The sequence below is a fragment of the Pipistrellus hanaki genome, assembly GCF_964339955.1.
Source record: "Pipistrellus hanaki genome assembly, chromosome: 1".
NCBI lineage: Eukaryota > Metazoa > Chordata > Mammalia > Chiroptera > Vespertilionidae > Pipistrellus > Pipistrellus hanaki.
The window spans coordinates 724,555-747,707 of record NC_140503.1 but is presented as its reverse complement, the minus strand read 5'-3'; the positions used below and the strand labels follow the sequence as shown (position 1 = coordinate 747,707).

The 23,153-nt window shown below is 45.6% G+C and overlaps 1 gene segment (V, D, J or C); it reads right to left on the bottom strand.

The window, feature by feature from the left end:
- Positions 1 to 21,602: 21,602 nt before the first annotated feature.
- LOC311626142 (immunoglobulin heavy variable 3-74-like) lies at positions 21,603 to 22,428 on the bottom strand. The segment is given in 3 exons: positions 22,340 to 22,428; positions 21,929 to 22,245; positions 21,603 to 21,677 (listed from the first exon to the last, which is right to left on the bottom strand).
- Positions 22,429 to 23,153: the final 725 nt, after the last annotated feature.

Here is a 23,153-nt window from a genome sequence, read left to right as displayed (position 1 = left end):
TGGGCTGGACGCTGTGGCCGCAGCTTCAGTTTCTAACCTGCTGCCACCCTCACAAGCACACAGCTGCCTCCTGAAAAGACACATTTCCTTCAACTTGCCTGCTGTTCATGTGCAAAGATGTTTCCCAGGCCCTCACAGTGGAGAGTTTCCAACATTTACACAAGGGGGCCCCAGGAGGTGTTGGGTGCTGGCTGGAGGGGATCAATGGGTAAGGGGACATATGTGACACTTTCAACAATAAAATATTAATAAATATGAATCAATCAATCAATCAATCAATCAATCAATAAATCATTTTTTAAATGGAGTCCTAGACTTGGCCAGTTTGTGTCAGTGGATAGAGTGTTGTCCTTTGAACCAAAGGGTCTCAGGTTCTATTCTGGTCAAGGGCAGGTACCCTGGGTTGCAGGCTGCTCCCTGGCCCTTGCCCTGGTTGAGCATGTGCAGGAGGCACCCAGTTGATGTGTTCCTCTCACATCAATGTTTCTCTCTTCCCCTCCATGCTGTCCCCTCTCTCTCTGAAAAGCAATGAAAAATATAATTGGGAGAGGATGAAAAAAGCTAAAAAAGGAATATGTTGGCTCTTGGAACAAAACCCTGGGGAGAGAGTTGAGGCACCTCGTCCTCCTTGGGGCAGGTGTGCAACTTTATTCTCGAAGGAGAGCGGCCACCTGTGTCCATCCTCCCACAGCCCCAGGTGAGGACAGACAGACGCAGGGATCTGGGACTGTGGTCCCTTGTTCCTCTGGGAAGTCAGCCACCACCACTTGGAAAGTGTGATCATGCTGGGGAGGGTAGGCATGGGCAGGTCAATACCACAAAGTCTTCCTTCTTTTCCTTTTCACTTTTTATACTTATTTTAAAATATTTTTTATTGATGTCAGAGAGGAAAGGAGGGGAGAGAGAGATAGGAACATCAGTGATGAGAGAGAATCATTGATTGGCTGCATCCTTCATGCCTCCTATTGGGGATTGATCATCCAATGCAGAACCTGTTCCCTGAATAGGCATCAAACTCATAACCTGGTGGTTCCTGGGCCAATGCTCAGCCCCTGAGCCAAACCAAACCAGCTCCTTCTCTCTCTGAGTACCATGTACTTGACTCGGGGTTAGATTAGTTGCTACAGGTCTGACTATGTTCCAGAGCCTGACAGATGCCCACCCCCAGATCTGCCCAGGTGGAAATGTGTGATCAGTGCCTCCTGTGAGGGTCCTGGCAGTCACAGAGTTTTGTCAGATTTAGGACAGAGCTCTCTTTTTTTCCACAAATACAATCCCTAAAACTAGACCTAGGACAGGGCTTCCTGTGAGCTCTGTGTCTGAGACTTGGCACACAACTATTTTAAGATGGAGCAGGAAATGGTGTCTTTAACTCTCCACCTGCTCCTGGTCAGGGCCCTGAGCTGGTCTTGAGCGCCCCCTGGTGTCCTGAGCGCCCACTGCAGCTCAGACCAGCTGCCTCCTCAGAGAGGTTTGTGTCTGGGCTCACACTGACTTCCCCTCACCATATCTCTTGCACAGTAATACATGGCTGTGTCCTTGGTTTTCAGGCTGCGGAGCTCCATGTAGGCTGTGCTTGTGGACTGGTCTGCGGTGATGGAGACTCTGCCTTGGAACTTCTGTGCGTAGCTTGTTTCTCCATCTTTAGGGTCAACCCTCCCCATCTACTCAAGCCCCTGTCCTGGGGCCTGTAGCACCCAGTGCATCCAGTAGCTGGTGAAAGTGTATCCAGAAGTCTTGCAGGAGACCTTCACGGAGGCCCCAGGCTGCACCAGCTGCACCTGGGAGTGGACACCTGTGGGAGGAGACAGGAGTGAGTGGAATCCCCTTGGACTCTCCCTGGATCCTCCTTAACCAGGACAGGAACCCCTTACCTGTTGCCATGGCCACCAGGAGGAGGGTTCTCCAGCTGCAGTCCATGGTGAGGGCTGTGCTGGGAGCACTTCTGTAGGGGAGGGTGTGGCTGTGGGTGATGCCCTCAGGGCACAGACTCACCAGTATTTAACCTGGTCTGCCTCCTCTCCTTTGCATATTCATGAGGCAGAGTATTTCATAGCTGAGACCTTGACCACTCTTGAGAGAAGATGGTGACACAGGGTCCATGTTCACAAGTGTCTGTGGGTCCAAGTCCTAATTCTTTTTTCTTTAAATTGTACCTTAATTGTTGAAGGTATTACTCATATCCCCTTGTGTCCCCCATTGACACCTTCTAGTCTGCCCCGGGTTCCCCAGGCCTTCACCATCCTGTTGTCTGTGTCCCTGGATTAAGCCTCTGTGCATACGAGTTTGTTGGTTCACCCTTTCCCACCCACCCACCCTACCTTGATTTCCCTCTGAGATTTCCCAGTCTGCTCCAGGCTTTTAGATCACTGGATCCATTCTGTTCATCAGTTTACTTTATTAATTGGGTTCCACATATGAGTGAGATCATGTGATACTTGTCTTGCTCTGACTGGCTTATTTCACTTAGCATGATACTCTCCAAGTCCTTCCATGATGTCCCAAAGGGTAAGTGATCCTTCTCTTTTACTGCTGCATTGTATTCCATGGCATAATGTACCAGAGCTTCTTATCCACTCAGCTACTGATGGGCACTTGGGCTTTTTCCAGATCTTAGCTATTGCAAACTATGCTGCTATGAAAATAGGGGTGCATACATTGTTTATGATTGGTTTTTCGGATTGCTTTGAATAAATTCCTAAAAGTGGGGTCACTGTGTCAAATGGCAGTTCCATCTTTAATTTTTTGTGGAAACTCCATTCTGTGTTCCATAGTGGCTGCACCAGCCTGCATTCCCACCAGCAGAGTAGGAGGGTTCCCTTTGCTCCACACCCTCACCAACACTTGCCATTTGTTGATTTGTTGATGGCAGCCATTCTGACAGGTGTGAGCTGATACCTCCTGTCCTCTTAATTTGCATCTCTCTGAGGGTCAGTGACTCTGTGCTTCTATCAAATTTCTCTTGGCCATCTGTATGTTCCCTTTGGAAAAGTGTATATTTATGTCCTATGACCATTTTGTAATTGGACTGTTTGCTTTATTTTGGTTAAGTTGTATGGGTTTCTTTTACATTTTGGATATTAACCCATTAGCACATGTATACTTGTCAAATTTCTTCTCCCATACTGTGGCTCCCTTTCATTTTTGTGGACGGTTTCTTTTGCTGGGCATACACGTTTTATTCTGATGTATCCACATTTGTTTATTTTCTCTTTAGTTGTCTTTGTCCTGGGAGATGTATCTGTAATCACAATGCTATGAGAGATGTCTAAGATTTTGCTGCGTATGGCTTCTTCTATAATTTTACGGTTTCTCTACTTATATTGATGTTCTTTTAATCACTTTTAGTTAACTCCTGGGTATGCTGTATGTTAGTGTATTGTTTCATTTTTTTACACATTTATGTGTCCAACTTTCCAACAATATTTATTGAAGGGACTGTTTTGACTCCATTGCATGCTCTTGCCTTCTTTGTTAAATATTGATTGAACCTGATGGCTTGGGTAGATTTCTGGGTTCTCTGTTCTGTTCCATTGATGTATATGTCTCTTCTTGCGCCAGTATCAGGCTGTTTTGATTCCTAGGGGTTTGCAGTATAATTTGATACCTGGTATTGTGATTCCTCCATCTTTGTTCTTCTTTCTCAAGATTGCTATGGCTAATTGGGGTCTTTTTTGGTTCCATACAAATTGTTGGAATCTGTGTTATAGATCTGTGAAATATGCTGTTGCTATTTTAATTATTTTATTATTACTTGAGGCTGGGTGCCCAAAATTCGTGTGCTGGAGTGGGGGAGGGGTCTCTCAGCCCTGTCTGCACATTCTCACAGTCCAGGATTTCTCCCTTGTTACTGCTCACATGCTCGCTAATCCTTAGTGATGGTGCCATGTAGATGGGAGAGGCTCCCACCACCACCACTACACTCACCAGCCATGAGCCTGGCTTCTGGCTGAGTGGTGAATCCCCCATGGGAGCCCACTGATTATCAGGGGGCAGCCCCTGAGTTGAGCTTTTCCCCCTGATGGTCAGTGCACCTCATAGCACAGGTCTATCTGCTGGTCATTCTGCCATTTGATCAATTTGCATAGTTGGCATTCATTATATAGGATTGTTTTTTAAAATAAATCTGTATTTTTCAGATTATTGCAATTGTTCCTCTTTTCCCCCCATAGCTCCCCTTCAGCCGGTTCCCACCCCATCCCATGCGCTTACAATCCCCACTGTCTACATCCATAGGCTTAAGATTTTTATCCAATTTCTCCTGCACTCCCACACCCCCTTCCCTCTAAGAATTGTTAGTCCACTCCCTTTCAATGACCCTGATTCTATACATTCACCACTATATTCTTTTCATCAGATTTTTTATTCACTTGCTTTTTAGATTCACTTGTTGATAGATATGTATTTGTTGTCACTTGGTTGTTCAAAATTTTTCTTTACCTTTTTCTTCTTCTTCCTCTTTTTAAAGAATACCCTTAAGCATTTTATATAATACTTATTTGGTGGTGATGGACTCCTTTAGCTTGTTCTTATTTGTGACGCTCTTTAACTGACCTTCAATTCTGAATGATGGCTTTTCTGGGTAGAGTAATTTGGTTATATATTCTTGCTACTCATCACTTTGAATATTTCTTGCCACTCCCTTCTGGCCTGCATAGTTCCTATTGAGAAATCAGATGACAGTCCTATGGGTACTCCCTTGTAGGTAACTAACTGTATTTCTCTTGCTGCTTTTAAGATTGTCTCTTTGTCTTTTGCCCTTTGCATTTTAATTATGATAGTTTTGGATTCATCTTGTTTGTGGTTCTCTGATATTTCAGGACTTGTAAGTCTATTTATTTCACCTGGTAAAGACAGTTTTCTATCATTATTTCTTCAAATAGGTTTTCAATATCTTGCTCTCTCTCTTCTTCTAGCACCCCCATAATTTGGATGTTGGTATGCTAGAAGTTGTCCCAGAGGCTTCTTACACTATCTTCATAGTTTTGGATTCTTTTTCCTTTTTTCTTTTCTGGTTGGATATTTTTTGCTTCTTCATATTTAAAATCTTTGACTTGATTCTTGGGATCCTCTAGTCTACTATTGGATCTCTGTATATTATTTGTAATTTCAGGCAGGGTATGTTTAATTTGTGATTGGTCTTTTTTCATATCTTTGAGGGTCTCACTAAATTTTTCAGAGGTTTCTAGAAGATTCTTGAGTAAGCTTATAACCATGGTTTTGAAATCTATATCCCATCTTTCTTCCATTTCTTTGATTTGTGGCCTGTTTCTTTGTCTCTGCATTTTGGTTGCTTTCCTGTGTTGATAGAGTGACTTGTGTGCTAGGTGTCCCATAGGGCTCAGTGGCTCAGTCTCCCCAATTACCTGTGGTGGACCTTGTAGGTACACCCCTTTGTGGGCTGTATGCACAGTTTTGTTGTAGGTAAGCCTTGATTACTGCTGGTATCACTGGGAGGAATTGACCTGTGAGGACCCACTGTGTCTACAATGGGAGAAGTTTTGTGCCATAGACACCCTTATGGGGCAGGTCTTGTTTCAGTGGGGCTTTGGTGTTCACTGAGTCTTCCCCTTGAGTGTGTTGCTTATGGATATGCAGAGTTGTAATCTGGTATTTTCTCACACTGACCACTGGGTACAATGGCTCTTGGATCTCCAAGGAGGTGCCTGAGACCACCCAGCAGTAGCTAATAAGAGATATGCAGATTCCTCCCCTTTGTTTGGGGTTTGGAAGTGCCCAGATGAGGCCCAGCTGTGAAGCAAGACAGGCTTGCTGCTAGGCCTTAGCTTAGGCCTTCTTTTGGAAGTTTTGGAGCTCTCTGACTCAACTGCTATTTGTTAGGTTTTAGGTTGTAAAAGAACAGGCCATTCATATGCAAAAGCTGATACACACAGCTTGGGTGGGGTTATAAATTAGTGGGGGCGAGGTTTCAGGGAATGACCAGGGTGGAGCAAACAGCAATGGCTGCCAGACCACCCTGCCCCAGAGAGATTCCTGGGTCTCTGTGTCAGGCAGCACCTTGCAGGAACAATGACCACTGCAAGCATCTCAGAGAGAAAGCTGCCCTCCCCTTCCTGCCTGATACCTGACAGTCTAGTTTCTCCCCATATGGGTCTGGGTCCCCAGAGTCTCACCTGGAACTGGAAGTCACAGGAGTCAGGAGCTTTTATCTCCCTCATTATTGAAAAAAAGTCCACAATAGTGCACCCTCTGTACCTATGTACTCCCATACCTAAGCATGTCCTACCAGTCTCAATGTGCTGTTTTCTTTCCTTCTGATTATAGAACTTCCAATCACCAGTTTTCCCTTGGTTCTGATGATATTTGTTTACTCTTTTAGTTGGAGTTTTGATGTGGTTGTGATAGGCAGCAAGCACAGGTGTTTACCTATGCTATCATCTTTATGGTTCGATGTAGTTGTTATTTTTATAGAGATTACATTGAAGCTTTAGAGTGCTTTGATTAATATGGGCATTTTAATGATGTTAATTCTACCAATCCATGATCACGTTATATTTTTCCTCTTCTTTATATCTTCGCCTATATCCTTATTCAAAATCCTGTATTTTTCTAAGTACAAGTCTTTTAGCTGCTGGGTTAAGTTTATTCTTAAGTATCATAATTTTTGATGCAATGGTAAATGGGATTATTGTTTTGGTTTTCCTTTCTGAGTATTCACTATTGGTGTATAAAAGTACCATTTTGTTTGGCTGTTGATTTCATATTCTGGTACATCTCCCAATTCATTTATAAAATCTAGTAGTTTTTTGGTTCAGTAGGTTTTCTATGTACAGTATCATTTGGTGAGGAGAGTCCCCATCACTGCCCATGTGTCATCTGCTAGTAGCAGTGTTTCCACCTCCTCTGGGGTCTGCAGTGAGAAAGCAGGAAATGAGAGCCTCAGAGAAAGAGCAAAAGCCCTCCCTGGAGGCAGCTGAGAGCTTGAGAGGAAATCTCTGAGCCCAAGAGGAAAGCCCTTCCTTCCCACCTCCCTCTGCCCCTGTTCCTGGGCCTGCTCCCTATGCTGTGGGTCCTGGGCGCCCCCTGGTGTCGTGGACACACCTTGCAATCCAGCCCAGCTGTCTCCTCAGAGAGGTTTGTGTATGGGCTCACACTGACTTCCCCTCACTGTGTGTTGTACAGTAATACAGAGCAGTGTCCTCTGTTCTCAGGCTGCTCATTTGCAGGTACAGCGTGTTCTTGGCGTTGTCTCTGGAGATGGTGAAGCGGCCCTTCACAGAGTCGGCGTAGTATATGTGAGTACTACCATCACCACTAATGTGTGAGACCCACTCTAGGCCCTTCCCTGGAGCAAGGCGGACCCAGTACATGAAGTAGCTACTGAAGGTGAATCCGGAAGCTGCACAGGAGAGTCTCAGAGACCCCCCTGGCTGCACCAGGCCTCCCCCAGACTCCACCAGCTGCACCTCACACTGGACACCTGTAAACACAGAGACACAGGGGGACTTAGAATCACATGGAATCACAAACAAGCACAGGCACAGGGCTCAGCACTGCCCACTCCTGACAATGACCTTGAGAAATGATCAGGAGGAAAACGCAGCTTGGCACCAAGTCCATGGTGGTGCACCTGGGTCCTGACTCAGGTGCTTGGATTCTGAGTGTCTCCCCAACATGCCGGGTAAGGGCCCCCATTTATGAGCAGTGGGAGGAGAGCCCCATTTGCATGGAGTCTGCATATAAGGTGCAGCTGTGACCTGGGCTGCATGTCTGACCTTGTCATCCTAGGGGCAACCCCAGATGGTAAAGGACTCGAGGATGTTGGCCACAGGGGTTCCATCCTGGCCAGTCCTTCCTCTCTCCTTTCCTGAGACCCATCACCCTGACCCCATTCCTTTGCGGGTATCTTCCAGGATTGAGTCTTCCTTTCTGGGGTGTTGATGAGGACCTAGGGGTGCTCCCCCAGAGGCTCGTGGATGTGGCTTCCTCTCCCTCTCCTTCACCCGCCGTGGGCCATGTTGTTTTTCTGGGGTTTGAGAATAAGAATGTGCATTGAATGAAGCTTTTATTTTGAGACTGAAAGATTCTCCTTGTTGTGTTCTCCTGTCACACCTCACACACACAAATATGTGATCGGTCAGTGCATGGTTCGTGCTGCCTGGTCAGTACCTGAACCAGGTGAGCAGAGACAGGGTGGAATAACATATAGGCATTCATTACAATGCTGCCGGCAATAAGAGAGAGCACTGGGTCATTCACAAAACCTGCTCTGCAGCCCTTAAGCAGCTGCTCACATTGAGTGAAAGGATGAAGATTCCGAGGAAGGAGCCAGAGTGTATGGCAAGGGGCAGCTGACAGGGAGCAGAGGGTTGGATCTTCAAGGGGCTGCTGCTCTGTTCCTGCAGCGAAGTTGTTCATCTCTCTAGGACAACAGGCAGCCCCCAGGGGGAGGAAGGGCTGCACTCCAGGTGAGTCCCAGGTCTCCCTGTGGCTGCCAGCCAGGCTACAATGTGCTTCTTTAATCAGAATAAACCATCACGGTAAACAGAGCAGGATTACTATGTCCTACAATTCTAGCTGGTTCCCCAGAAGTACATTCCTGCCCCTATAAAAACCTCCAATGTGTATAAGTGACGAGGCAGGAGAGTCTGGGTTGGACGCTGTGGCAGCTGCCTCAGTCTCTAAACTACTGCCACTCTCACAAGCACACAGCTGCCTCCTACAACCATAGATGCCACTCAAGTTTCCTGCTGTTTTGTGCAAAAGCCCATTTTCCCAGCCCCTCAAACTGCGAGAGTTTCCGTCATTGAAAACATGAGCCCTGGTTGCTGTGGCTCAGTGCTTGGAGCATCAGTGCCCTCAACAAAGGATGCAAACTCCTTTGAATTTATCCTGTGGATGTCGTGATGAGGAAAATAAGACATTTGTGAAATAATGTCAGAGACCAGCAGCCTGACTCTGTACCTGGTCAATCAGTGTCCCTAATGCACATTCCTGTTAGCCTGTAGTCTAGCCACTGCCTCTAATTTAATCATCTGGTCTTGCAAGATCTGTTTACCTAAACACTCCCACGTTTCAGAGGCCATAACCCATGAGCTATACACAACCCCCAGAGGGTTATCAGTACTGGCACACGGCCAGGCCTTTGGCTGGTCACAGAGCCCCCATCCCAGCACACGTGGCTTTTTGCAAAGTCCCCAAAAGGTCTGGAAGTCTGATCCATATTTGGGGGACAAAGAAACCGGAGGGTATAAAGTGACAGCTTCCTCCTCCATATTGGCTCGCTCAGGATTTGGGCACAGGCTCCCCTGAGTCTTTGCACTAGTGCTTCTGGAAATGAGTGGGTTTCTTGGTTACTGGGTAAATTCTGTAACAGTAGCAGGTGTTTCATAATTGTGTGAACGTCCCTCTGCACACAGAGATAAAACGTGTATGAACGTGTCTTATAAAAGAAGAAAAGAAAATATTTTGATGTAAGAAATGTCCTAATATACAGAGAACATTTTTTTTTCAATCCACTTGTCAGGACAAGCCCATTTATTTCAGAGAGAGAGAGGAAACATCATTGATGAGAACCACTGATTTACTGGCTGCCTCCTGCACACTGGATCAAGCCTGCCACCCAGGCATGTACCCTTGACCAGAATTGAATCTGGGTCCCTTCGGTCCACAGGCTGACAAGCTATCCATCGAGCCAAACCAGCTAGGGCAGGACAAGCCCTTTTAGACATTGTGATCACAGTACCGCTTAAGTTGCCCAGACAAAATGTGGACAGGAGAAAGGGGGGGATGGAACACTGTGTGCCAGCCCCATCCAGGGGAAGACTGGCAAAGGCTGTGTAACAATGATGGAAACGCACACACATGGACATTGGCTATTTATTTACAGCCTTCATTTTCCCAGTTGTGCAGTCTAAACTCTTGCCATTGTCATTTAATTGATTCTAAGATGTACAGTTTTCCCCCATATAAATATCCCTGAAATTGGGATATTACTAACCCAGTGTCAAAAGTGATGTAATTGTAGGCAAACCTCCTTTAGACACCTTCTCTAAGGAAGTACCAGCATCACAGCATCAGCTGACAGAAGCTTGAGTTCAGTACAGGGGCAAATGAACCACACTGATGAAGCAGTGTCAGGTCGGCAGGCAGGCCTCACAGGGGTGCAGAGATGCTGCAATCAGGAGCTATTCACCTCACAATGTGGATCGAAAGAACAAAATGGTAGCGCTGCTTCTGTTTAAATCATAACCTTGAATGGATTCTATGGAAAGTATCAAATATGGAATAGAACCTTTAAATAGGTTAGTGTTGTAGCAATTGTATTTCAAAGTTCACTAAACCTATATTCTTGTTTCATTCACATCCTGGTTAGTTAACATCCTATGCTAGGCCACAGCTTCCTGACTGAACCACTTTTATTTGCCTCCACCGCTGTCACTGTTGCTGTCACTGCTGCTGTCACCATCGCTGTCACAGGCAGTCAGGAATCCCAGGGCTAGACAACATTTGATAAGATTTTATTGGGACCAAACTGATGACAACTGTTGGGGAGCAAGACCTCCACTGCCCCGGAGAATAACCATTTGCAGCTGCGTTTGTGCATTTGAAGTTAAGGAGTGAAGGTGAGGAGTGATATGGAGGTGGGAGAGAGCAAGGCGGGGACTGGGTTATAGGATAGTGAATAGGAGGTTCTCTCTCTCTCTCTCTCTCTCTCTCTCTCTCTCTCTCTCTCTCTCTCTCTCCCCCTCTTTGAATCTTCATTGTTGAAGTATTACATAAGTCCCCCTTTTCTCCCCATTATTCTCTTCCTTCTCCCTTCCATTCCCTCCCCAGGCCCTCATCACCCCATTGTCTGAGACCACAGGTAAGACATATGTGCATACAAGTTCCTTGGTTGATCTCTTCCCACTCATCCTCCCCTGCCTTCCCTCTGAGGTTCCATGATCTGTTCATGCTTCTATGGCTCTGGGTCTACTTCAGTTCATCAGTTTATTTTGTCCATTAGCAATGCAGACTGGGGTAGCCTTTTAGGTAAAAATAAGGAGTTCCATTTAAAAATTGAAAATGGAACTCCCATTTGACCCAGTGGTCCCACTTCTAGGAATATATCCTAAGAAGCCCAAAATATTCATCAGAAAGAATGCATGCACCCTTATGCTCATAACATTGCAATCTACAACAGCTGAGCTTTGGAGACAGCCTAAGTGCCCATTAGCAGATGATTGGATAACCGTGATACATCTACACCATGGAACACTATGCAATCGTGAAAAAGAAAGATCTGTTAACGTAAAACACATTTATACCTGTAAAGAAATTTGTGAGTTTATTTTAGCCAAATTTGGACATATACTGTTAAGCAGAACCTCAATGCATTGAGATACTGCTCTGGAGAATGGCGGGTTATATCTGTGTTTATACATTGCAATCAAATGAAGAGATGTAGAGGGGATACATGAAACTCACTGCTGATAGATTAAGGAGGTGGGAGAAAACAAAGCGGGGAGACCTCTGGGATAGGGTACAAAGTGAAATGATGAACAGGTGCATCTTTTACAGGATGGATACAGGAGAGTTTAAAATAATTAACAGTTGAGGATAAACTTGATAACAATCACAATGAGGGAGTGTCCTGGAGCCATTTGTTGTGTCCCGAGGGGTCAGGGATAAAAATGACAAGTTACCCAGTCATTTCACCAATATGTTATCTTGGAGGCAAAAAGACAAATGGGCTCAGTAAAGATCTAAGTTGGTCTTTGTCAGGGAAAATACTATCCAGGACATGACTTCCCACTCTAACCTGTGTGTAGTTAAATATTTAATTTTCAGGCCATCTTTTGTGGTATGTGAGGTCTTTGAGTTTGTACAACCACCATGCAGGCCTCCTCTGAGCTTGTCAGGTTAGCATGTGGCCCCCTTTGTCCTTAGAACAGAGCTCCCTTTTTGTTCACAAACACAATCCCTAAAACTAGACCTAGGACAGGGCTTCCTGTGAGCTCTGTGGCTGAGCCTGTGAGCAAAACTATTTTAAGAAGGAGCAGGAAATTGTTTCTTTTCTCAACTTTCCACCTGCTCCTAATCTGGGCCCTGTGCTGGTCCTGTGCGCCCCCTGGTGTCCAGGCCACTCCCTGCAGCCCAGGCATGCTGTCTTCTTAGGGAGGTTTGTGTATGAGCACACAATGACTTCCCCTCACTGTGTCTTGCACAGTAATACACGGCTGTGTCCTCAGTGGTCACGGAGCTCAGCTGCAGGGAGAACTGGTTCCTGGATGTGTCAGCAGTGATGGAGATGCGGCCCTGGAAGGCTGGGTTGTAGTATGTGCTCCCTGTCCACCACCCCATCCACTGCAACCCTTTCTCTTGGGGCTGGCGGATCCAGCTCCACCAGTAACTGCTGGTGACTGAACCCCCAGAGACAGTGCAGGTGAGGGAGAGGGTCTGCGAGGGCTTCACCAGCCCTGGGCCCGACTCCTGCAGCTGCACCTGGGACAGGACACCTGGGACAGAGAGAACACAGTGAGTCCTGGGCTCAGATGCAGGGTCCCCATCTCCTCATTACTAAACCCTGAGTCACTCACATCTGGGAGCTGACAGCAGGAAGAGGAAGAGCCACAGGGAGTCATGTCTTGCAGGTGAGGTCCTCGTCCCCCAGAAAGCATTCTCCAGGGTGAGGAGGTCCTGCATTTAAGTGGATGCCAACTGTGTGTGTGTATATGTGTGTGGTGGCCTTGTGGGCATTTGCATATGGGAGGTGTCTGCACATACAAAGGGAAGAGGTGAGGGAGGTCCCGGTCTCTGGGGCTTCTCCTGGAAGGAGGGGCTGACTGTGCCCTCAGAAAACCAGGTCCTCCTTGGGGTCCTGGTCTCCGTGCCCAGGGGCCTCTCCTTCCACAGCAGGGGCTGTGCTGCAGGAGGTGGTCAGGAACTGAATGTGGGTACAATCAGTGATCCCTTAGTGATAATATCAATTTGCCTCCACTCCCTTGGATATAGTTATAGCTATAGCTATAGATATAGATATATCTAAATATAGATATAGATGTAGAGATAGATGTAAATATACATATACATATACATATAGATGTAGAGATAGACATAGATATAGATCTTTTTAAAAATACTATTTTTTTTATTTTTAAGAGAGAGGAAGGGAAATTCATAAAGAGACAAAATTATCCTTGAGAGAGAATCATTCATGAGCTGCCTCCTGTGTGGCCCCAACTGGAGATGGAGCCACAACCTGGCCTTGTGCCCTAGCCAGTAATCAAACCAGTGACTTCTTGAGTCCTGGGACAAAGCTTAACCACTGAGCTACATGAGACAGGTTGGATCTTCTTTTCTTTGTCTTTACCTAAAGACGTGCTTATAGATTTTTAGAGGAAAAGGAAAGGAGAGAGAGAGAAGGAGATAGAGAGAAGCATTGAGTGAGAGAGAAACACTGAACACAGAAAGATGGGGAAAGTGAAATATTTTTCAATTGCCTCTGATAACTGCCAGGACTGGGAATCAAACCCACAGCCATTTCATTTACTTATTTTAATATGTACTTCATAGATTTCAGAGAAGAAGGAAGAGGCATGTAGAGATAGATACCTCAATGATGAGAGAATCATTGATCTATTGTGTCCTGCTTGGTCACAATTGTGTATGGAGTACATAACTCTGGCATGTGCCCTGACCAGGAATGGAATCACAGGTCAAAGCTCAACCACTGAGCCACATCAACCAGGCTCCATTCCATGTTGAAATATATTTTCATTTAGTTTAGAGTTCTAATTTGATGGCTTTTCATTTTTTCTTCAGTACTTTAAAGTAGTAATTCCTTCATCCTCTTTTTTTTTTAATGTGTGTGACATTTGATGTTTGTATTAATCTTTAGAAAATATGGTTATAGATGTCAGAGAAATAGGGAGAGGGATAAGGATATGGGAACATCAGTGATGAGAGAGAATCATTGATTGTCTGCGTCCTGCATGCCTCCTATAGGGAATTGATCCTGCAACCCAGGGCATGTGCCCTGACCCAGAAATAAAGACATAACCTGGTGATTTCTGAGCCAATGCTCACCTCCTGAGCCACAACCCCGGCTCCTTCTCTCTCTGAGTAGCATGTACATGACTCAGGGTTCGCTCAGTTGCTGCGGGTCTGACTGTGTTCCAGAGCCCGACAGATGCCAGTTCTGAGAGATTCTGTTTGTTTTTTGATGCTTTTGTGGAGGAACAAGAGTTTGGAGCTGCCTCTGCCACCATTTTGCTTCTGCCCCTTCTGCTCAATACTCCTTTAGAACAAAAAGAGAATGAGGAAAAGAGCAACCACCATGGAAATCTACCAACATCAGAGAGAACAGAGGGGGCAGCGCCCATCCCAGGCCAGCAGAGGTGGAAGGAGGGGCCCAGGCTGAGCAATGAGTCTGGTGTTTGTGAGGAGAACCTGTGTTTTAGGAAGATGAGCTTCCTGACCCTGGAGGACCCCAGACACACGTCCAGAAGGGGTGGCTTTGGGGGGAGTTAGCTTGATGGGCAGGCAGACAGGGCAGGGTCCATGGGAAACCAAGGCAGGTGGCTGGGAGGCAGGGGCAGACTCAGCATTCTGAGCAGCCTAAGCACAGGCACTAACCAGGCAGCAATAGCAGAATGTTTCTGGACTAAGAGCAGGAGGCCTGGGAAATGAGGGAGGGCCTGGGGCAGGAAGGTGAACACACACAAGGGAACAGGGGATGTGCAGGCTCCTTGCTGGGCAGGAACAATGAAAGCCAATCAGGTGGGCACACGGTGGACACAGAGCAAGCTTGGTGGCTCATATATACCCGAGACCACGGGCTTCAGGGGCAGCCCATCAGGGGTTCCTCCCCATGTGGGGAGCCTGAATCTGCTTGTAATAAGCGTCCACACTTTTGCTTAAACCTTCTGATCCCCGATTTCATGTTGGACTTGGTGACCCCGATCCCGGGGACAGAAGAAGCTGGGCTCACAGTTCCGATGATCAAGTTTGGTTCAAATAAACTCTTAAAACCATTCTCCACAGGCATAGAGGTTCTTATGTCAAAGACTTCAAAGTGGCTCATTTATGTATTGAATTTTATGCCAATTCAACCAGCAGGGGAGCCTGCCAGAGTGTCACAGGGGAGAAGGCACAGCTGGGGAAGCCGCCTTTCTTTCCTTCTCCTTCTTTATACACATTCCTTTTCTCCAGAGAGGAGGCCAGTGGAGCTATGGAAACATCAATGAAGAGAATCACTGATCAGTTGCCTCCTATCCGCCTCCCACCCTGGGGATCCAGACTGCAACCCAGGCATAATCCCTGACCAAGGAATCAAACTGTGACCTCCTAGCTCATAGGTTGATGCTCAACCTCTCAGTCAGGTCTTCTGGGCTGGCAAAAACCTGGACACTTACATCCATGACAACCAACAGGAAACTGGTCTTATCTCCAACACCTGTGAACTCATTTGAATTCATCCCATCCAGGTAGCAGGTTTTTATAATTGTTTGCACTTTCCTTTCCACACGGGGAAAAACATATGTGAACATATGTTGTAAATGAAAAAAAGACAACATGTTGATGTAAGAAATGCCCTAACACTTATGGAATATTTTATAAGATTTTATTGGAGCCAAATGGACGGGAACTGTTGTGAAGCAAAACATAAAATACTCTGGAGAATAACAATTTGCAGCTGCGTTTGTGCATTTGAAGTTAGGGAGGGAAGGTGAGGAGTGACATGGACTTGGGAGAGAGTATAGCAGGGACTGGGTGCCAGGACAGTGAAGAGGAGGTGCTCGCTGAGGGTGGTCATGCTGATGTCACAGGTGTGTGAACCCAAATGCACAGGAACCATGGACGGGGTGCTTCAGGCCAAGAAGAGCCTTTTAGTAAAGAAGTCAAAGGCTTGGGGCGTGCCCACCCACACGACTGCCCTGGTGGGAATATGTGATCAGAGCCTCCTGAGAGGGTCCTGTCAGTCACTGAGTGTATTCAGATTTGAGACAGAGCCCTCTTTTTGTTCACAAAAACAGTCCCTAAAACTAGACCTATGACAGGGCTTCCTGTGAGCTCGGTGGCTGAGCCTTGGAGCAAAACTAATTTAAGAAGGAGCAGGAAATGTTTTTCTTTAACTCTCCACCTGCTCCTGGTCAGGGACTATGCTTGTCCTGAGTGCCACCTGGTGTCCTGAGCCCCCACTGCAGCCCAGCCCTGCTGTCTCCTCAGGGAGGTTTGTGTCTGGGCTCACACTGACTTCCCCTCACTGTGTCTATTGCACAGTAATACACGGCCGTGTCCTCAGCTCTCAGACTGCGGAGCTCCATGTAGGCTGTGCTCGTGGACTTGTCTCTGGTGAGGGAGACTCTGCCTTGGAATTTCTGTGCGTAGTTTGTTATTGTAAGTAACGGATGAACCACCCCTACCCACTCAAGCCCCTGTCCTGGGGCCTGTCGCACCCAGTGCATCCAGTAGCTGGTGAAGGTGTATCCAGAAGCCTTGCAGGAGACCTTCACGGAGGCCCCAGGCTGCCTCACCTCAGCCCCAGGCTGCACCAGCTGCGCCTGGGAGTGGACACCTGTGGAAGGAGACAGGAGTGAGTGGAATCCCCCTGGACTCTCCCAGGACCCTCCTTAACCATGACTGGAGGCCCTTACCTGTCACCATGGCCAGCAGGAGGAGAGTTCTCCAGTTGCAGTCCATGGTGAGGGCTGTGCTGGGAGCACTTCTGTAGGAGAAGGTGTTGCTGTGGGTTATGCCATCAGGGCACAGCCTTACCCAAATTTATCATGGCTTTCCTCCTCTCTTTTGCATATTCATGAGGCAGAGTATTTCATAGCTGTGGTCTTGAGCCCACCTGAGAGAAGATGGTGACACAGGGACCCTGTTCAGTGGATGTCTGAAGGTCCAAGTTTTAATACTTTTTTCTTTAAATTGTCCTTTCATTGTTGAAGGTATTACTCATGTCCCCTTGTGTCCCCCACTAACACCTTCTAGCCGCCCCAGGTGCCCCAGGCCTTCCCCATCCTGTTATCTGTGTCCCTGGATTAAGCCTCTGTGCATACGGGTTTGTTGGTTGACCTCCTCCCACCCACCCACTCTACCACGATTTCCCTCTGAGATCCCCCAGTCTGCTCCATGTTTTCAGATGGAGCAGACTGGGGGATCTATTATTTTCATCAGTTTATTTTGTTAATTAGGTTCCACATATGAGTGAGATCATGTGATACTTTTCTTTCTCTGAATGGCTTATTTCAAATTAGCATGATACTTCCATGTCCCTCCATGCTGTCCCAAAGGGTAAGAGATCCTTCTCTTTTACTGCTGCATAGTATTCTATGGCATAAATGTGCCACAGATTTTTATCCATTCAGTTACTGATGGGCATTAGGGCTGTTTCCAGATCTTAGCTATTGCAAACTGTGACTCTATGAATATGGGAGTGCATATATTGTTCATGATTGGTGTTTGGGGTAGCTGTGGATAAATTCCTGAAAGTGGGATGACTTGGTCAAATGGTCGTTCCATCTTTAATTTTTTTTTGAAGTGTTCGTTGTTTTTTTTTTTTTAATATATTTTTTATTGATTTTGTACAGAGAGGAAGGGAGAGAAATAGTTAGAAACATCGATGAGAAAGAGTCAACAATCAGCTGCCTCTTACACACTCCCTACTGGGGATATGCCCGCAACCAAGGTACATGCCCTTGACCGGAATCGAACCCGGGATCCTTCAGTCCCCAAGCCGACGCTCTATCCATTGAGCCAAACATGTCTAGGCTCCATCTTTAATTTTTTGAGGAAACTCCATTCTGTGTTCCATAGTGGCTGCACCAGCCTGCATTCCCACCAGCAGAGTAGGAGGGTTCCCTTTGCTCCACACCCTCACCAGCACTTGTCATTTCTTGGTTTGTTGATGGTAGCCATTCTGACAGGTGTGAACTGATATCTCCTTGTCCTTTTAATATGCATATCTCTGAGGGTGAGTGACTGAGCATTTTTTTAATGTCTCTTGGCCTACTCTATGTTCCCTATGTAGAAGTATGTATTGAGGTCCTTTGCCCATTTTTTAAATTAGATAATTTGACTTCCTTCGGGTAAGTTGTATGGGTTTTTCATATATTTGGATATCAACACTTTATATCACATGGATCCTTGCCGAACATGTTCCCCCATATTGTGGGCTTCCATTTCATTTTGTTGATAGTTTCTTTTGCTATGCAGACATTTTATTTTTGTATATTCCCATTTGTTTATTTTCTCCTTATTTTCGTTTGTCCTGGGAAATTTTTATGTAAAGGCATTGCTATCAGATATGTCTGAGATTTTGCTGCCGAAGGCTGCTTCCAGGATTTTTAGGTTCTCCCTAGTTATATTTAAGTCTTTTAACCATTTTTTTGTTTACTCCTGTGTATGGTATATATTTGTGTATTGTTTCACTTATTTGCATGGTTATCTGTCCAATTTTCCTAAAAAATATTTATTGAAGAAACCATTTTTACTCCATTGTATACTCTTGTCTCCTTTGTCAAATATTGAGTGTGATGGCTTGAGTAGATTTCTGGGTTCTCTGTTATGTTCCTTGGATGTATATGCCTGTTCTTGTGCCAGTACCAGGCTGTTTTGAGTATAATTCAATATCTGGTATTGTGTTTTCTCCACCTTTGTTCTTCTTTCTCAAGATTGCTGTGGCTAATTGAGGTCTTTTCCTATTCCACAGAAGTTGTTGGAGTATTTGCTATAGATCTGTGAAATGTGATGCTGCTATTTCAAAAGTGATTACATTGAATCTGTAGAGTACACTGGGTAATATGGACGTTTTAATGATGTTAATCCTACCAATCCATGATCACAGTGTATTTTTCACTTGATATATTTTCCTCTATCTCTTTATTAAACATCCTGTATTATTTTGAGTACAAGTCTTTTACCTTCTTGGCAAAGTTTATTCTTACATTTCATAATATTTTTGATTCAAAGGTAAATGGGATTGTGGGTTTGGTTTCCCTTTCTGAGAATTCATTATCGGTGTATAAAAGGACCATCAAATTTTCGTTGTTAATTTTCTTTCCTGTTACATTGCTGGATTCATTTATTAAATCTAGGTATATTTTTTGTGTGGAGTCTTTAGGGTTTTCTATGTACAATACCATGTCTTCTATGAATAATAAATGTTTTACTTCCTCCTTTCCAATTTGGATGCCTTTTATTTCTTCTTCTTGTCTGATTGCTGTGGCTTGAACGTCCAGTACTTTGCTGAATAAGAGTGGTGAAAGCAAATCTGTTTTATTCCATTTCTTAGGAGAAATTGTTTTTGTGTTTGCTCATTGAGTATGATTCTGGCTGTGGGTTTGTCATACATGTCATTTAATATGTTGATATGTGAGCCCTCTTCTACTTTGCTTGGAGTATGTATCAAAAGTGGGTGTTGGGTATTGTTGAATGCTTTTTCTGAATCTATAGATATGGTCATGTTATTTTCTTCTTTTAATTTGTTTATGTGATGTATCAGGTGTATTGATTTGTGAATATCATACCAGCCTTGCATCCCTGGATGAATCCCAGTTGGTGACGGTGTCTGATCTTTTTAAAATATTGCTGGATCCAATTTGCTAATATTTAGTGGAGAAATTTAGCATCTGTGTTCATCAGGGATATTGGCCTATAATTTTCTCTCTTAGGAGTGTCATCTGCTTTTCAATTAGGGTAATGCTGAACACATTAAAAAAGTGTGGAAGTGTTCCTTCCTCTTACAATATTTTTGGATAGTTTGGGGAGTATAGGTGTTAGTTCTTCTTTAATGTTTGGTCAAACTCCCCTGTGAAGGCATCCAGACCAGGACTTTTGTTTGCGGGGAGTTTTTGGATTCCTACTTCTATTTTCTCAGTTATTATTATTGGCCTAATCAGGTTTTCTTATTCTTCTTGTTTCATTTTGGGTTACTGTGTTTTTCTAGAAATTCTTCCATTTCATCCACATTGTCTAGCTTGTTGACATATAGTTGCTCATAGTACTTTATTACAACCCTTTGTATTTCTGGGGTGTCTGTTATTACTTCTCTGCTTTCATTTCTGACTTTATTTATTTTGGTTCCCTCCCTTTGTTTCCTGATCAGTCTGAATAATGGTTCTTCAACTTCTTATTTTTAAATATATATCTTTTGAATGAACCATCCCGTTGTTTCACCTCAGTGGTGAAAGGTTTTGTATTCAGCAGAATTGTCAATCAGGAGGGAAAAAGGGGAGACACTGAGAGGTCTGGGGAGCAGTGAATGACTTGGGGAAGCTTTGCAGACACAGTGGGGTCTCATGGCTCCTGGAGGCCCACCAGAAGAGCAAGGAGGGACGTGTGGGAGGTTTCCTCCGTCCTGTAGACGTGAGTGAGGTGAAGGTGGGGACACAACAGCACCTGTGACATGGAGACTGGGAAATGCTGAGATAAAACAACACCCCAACAAGCAGCCTCTACCTGGGTTATTACTGCTTCTGAGCCCTCAGGGGAGTGATCTATAGAGGACTCAACACTGTCATTATGAAATGTCATGCTTTAGCCCAGGGTTTTAAGTGAAAAAGAATGGAAAAATGTAAAGCTGTCTCCTTCACCAAGAGAATTCCCTGGTCAGCTGCTTGTTAACCTGAGATGATTTCCAATGACCCTTGTTAAATGTCCTATTAAACCGCACTACACGGGACACACACATGCTATCCTCTCACATCAGTGCTGCTGTGACACCTATAGGAAGAGAGCTGAGGTCATTTCCTGCTCCTGTGGGACCAGAAACAGCCAATCCTGGCACCTGTACAGGTGAGGTGACCAGGGAGCAGCCCTCAAGGGCCCTTTGCACCATTCAGATGGGCTTCATCCAGCTTCCACTGTCCTTGGGATGAGCACATGTTTTATTTACTATGGGCCTGTCAGTATGAAGACCCCCATGGGGCAGATGGGCATGTGGGCCAGATCCTGAGCTCAGCACACAGGGCCCTGAACTGAGCTGGGGTCTCTCTTGGTGGGAAAGGTTCCAACCACAGGCCAATGAGAGCACTGAGGATGATCTCTGTTGAGAAAGAAAAGCAGGAAATACAGGAACTTGGTGAGGAGAGTCCCCATCACTGTTCACATGTCATCTGCCACCAGCTACCTGGTCCTCTGGGATCTGTAGTGAGAAAGCAGGAAATGAGAGCCTCAGTTAATTAGGGTTTGTTTTTTTGTTTGTTTGTTTGTTTTTTGTTCCATATAAATTTTTGGAGTATTTATTGTAGATCTGTGAAATATTCTGTTGCAACTTTAATGGGCATTACACTGAATCTGTAGAGTGCTTTGGGTAAATATAGACATTTTAATGATGTTAATTCTACCAATCCATGATTACGGTATAGTTTTCCACTTGTTTATATCTTCCTCTATCTTTTTATACAACACCAAGCACTTTTCTGAGTACAAGTCTTTTACCTGCATGGCTAAGTTTATTCTTATGTATCAAAATGTTGATGCAATGGTAAATGGGATTGTTGGTCTGGTTTCCCTTTCTGAGAATTCATTATTGGTGTATAAAAGTACCATCAACTTTCGCCTGTTAATTTCATATCCTATTAAATTACCTAACTCCTTTCTTAAATCCTGTAGCTTTTTGGTAGAGGCCTTTGGGTTTTCTATGTACAGTATCATGTTGTGAGGAGAGTCCCCATCGCTGCCCATTTGTCCTCTGCCAGCAGCAGTGTTACCTCCTCCTCTGGGGTCTGCAGTGAGAAAGCAGGAAATTAGAGCCTCAGAGAAATATCAAGAGTCCACCCTGATGGCAGCTGAGAGCTTGAGAGGCAATCCCTGAGCCCAACAGGAAGGCCTTTCCCTCCAACCTCCCTCTGCCCCTGCTCCTGGGGCTGCTCTCTGTGCTGTGGCTCCTGTGCGCCCCCTGGTGTCTGTGGCGCTCCCTGCAGCCCAGCCCTGCTGCCTCCTCAAGAGGTTTGTGTATGGGCTCACACTGACTAACCTTCACTGTGTCGCTTGCACAGTAATACAGGGCCGTGTCTTCAACTTTCAGGCTGTTCATTTGCAGGTAGAGCGTGTTCTTGGCGTTGTCTCTGGAGATGGTGAAGCGGCCCTTCACAGAGTCGGTGTAGTATGTGCTACCACCACCAGTATTAATTCGTGAGACCCATTCCAGCCCCTTCCCTGGAGCCTGGCGGATCCAGTTCATCCAATAGCTACTGAAGGTGAATCCAGAGGCTCCACAGGAGAGTCTCAGAGACACCCCAGGCTGCACCAGGCCTCCCCCAGACTCCACCAGCTGCACCTCACACTGGACACCTGCAAACACAGAGACACAGGGGGACTTAGAATCACATGGAAGCACAAACAGGTACAGGTACAGGGCTCAGCGCTCCCCACACCTGACAATGACCTTGAAAAATGATCAGGAGGAAAATGCAGCTTGGCACCAAGTCCATGGTGGAGCCCTGGGTCCTCTCTCAGGTGCTTAGGGCCTGGGTGTCTCCCCAACGTGCAGTGCAAAGGCCCCCTTTTATGAGCAGCAGGAGAGCCCCATTTGCATGGAGTCTGCATATAAGGTGCAGCTGTGACCCTGGGCTGCATGCCTGACCTTGTCATCCTAGGGGCGATCTCAGATGGGAAAGGACTCAAAGATGCTGGCCACAGGGGATCCTGTCATAACCCACCCTCTCTCCTTCCTTTCCTGAGACCCGTCACCCTGACCCCATTCCTTTGGGGACCATTTTCATAATTGAGAGTCCTCCTTCCTGGAATTTTGATGAGGACACAGGGGTGCTCCCCTAGATGTGTGTGTATGGGACTTCCTCTCGTTCTCTTTCACCCATCTGGGCCATGTTGCTCTCTGCGGTTTGGGAATAAGAATTTGCCTTGAGCCAAAACCGGTTTGGCTCAGTGGATAGAGTGTAGACCTGCGGACTTAAGTGTACTGGGTTCGATTCCGGTCAAGGGCATGTACCTTGGTTGCTCCTGCACACATCCACAGTGGGGGGTGTGCAGGAGCCAGCAGATCAATGTTTTTCTAATTGATGTTTCTAGCTCTCTATCTCTCTCCCTTCCTCTCTGTAAAAAAATCAATAAAATATATTTAAAAAAGAATTTGCATTGAATGAAGCTTTTATTTTGAGACTGAAAGATTCTCTTTGTTGTGTTTCCTATCACATCTCACACACACAAATATGTGATTGGTTAGTGCATGGTCCATTCTT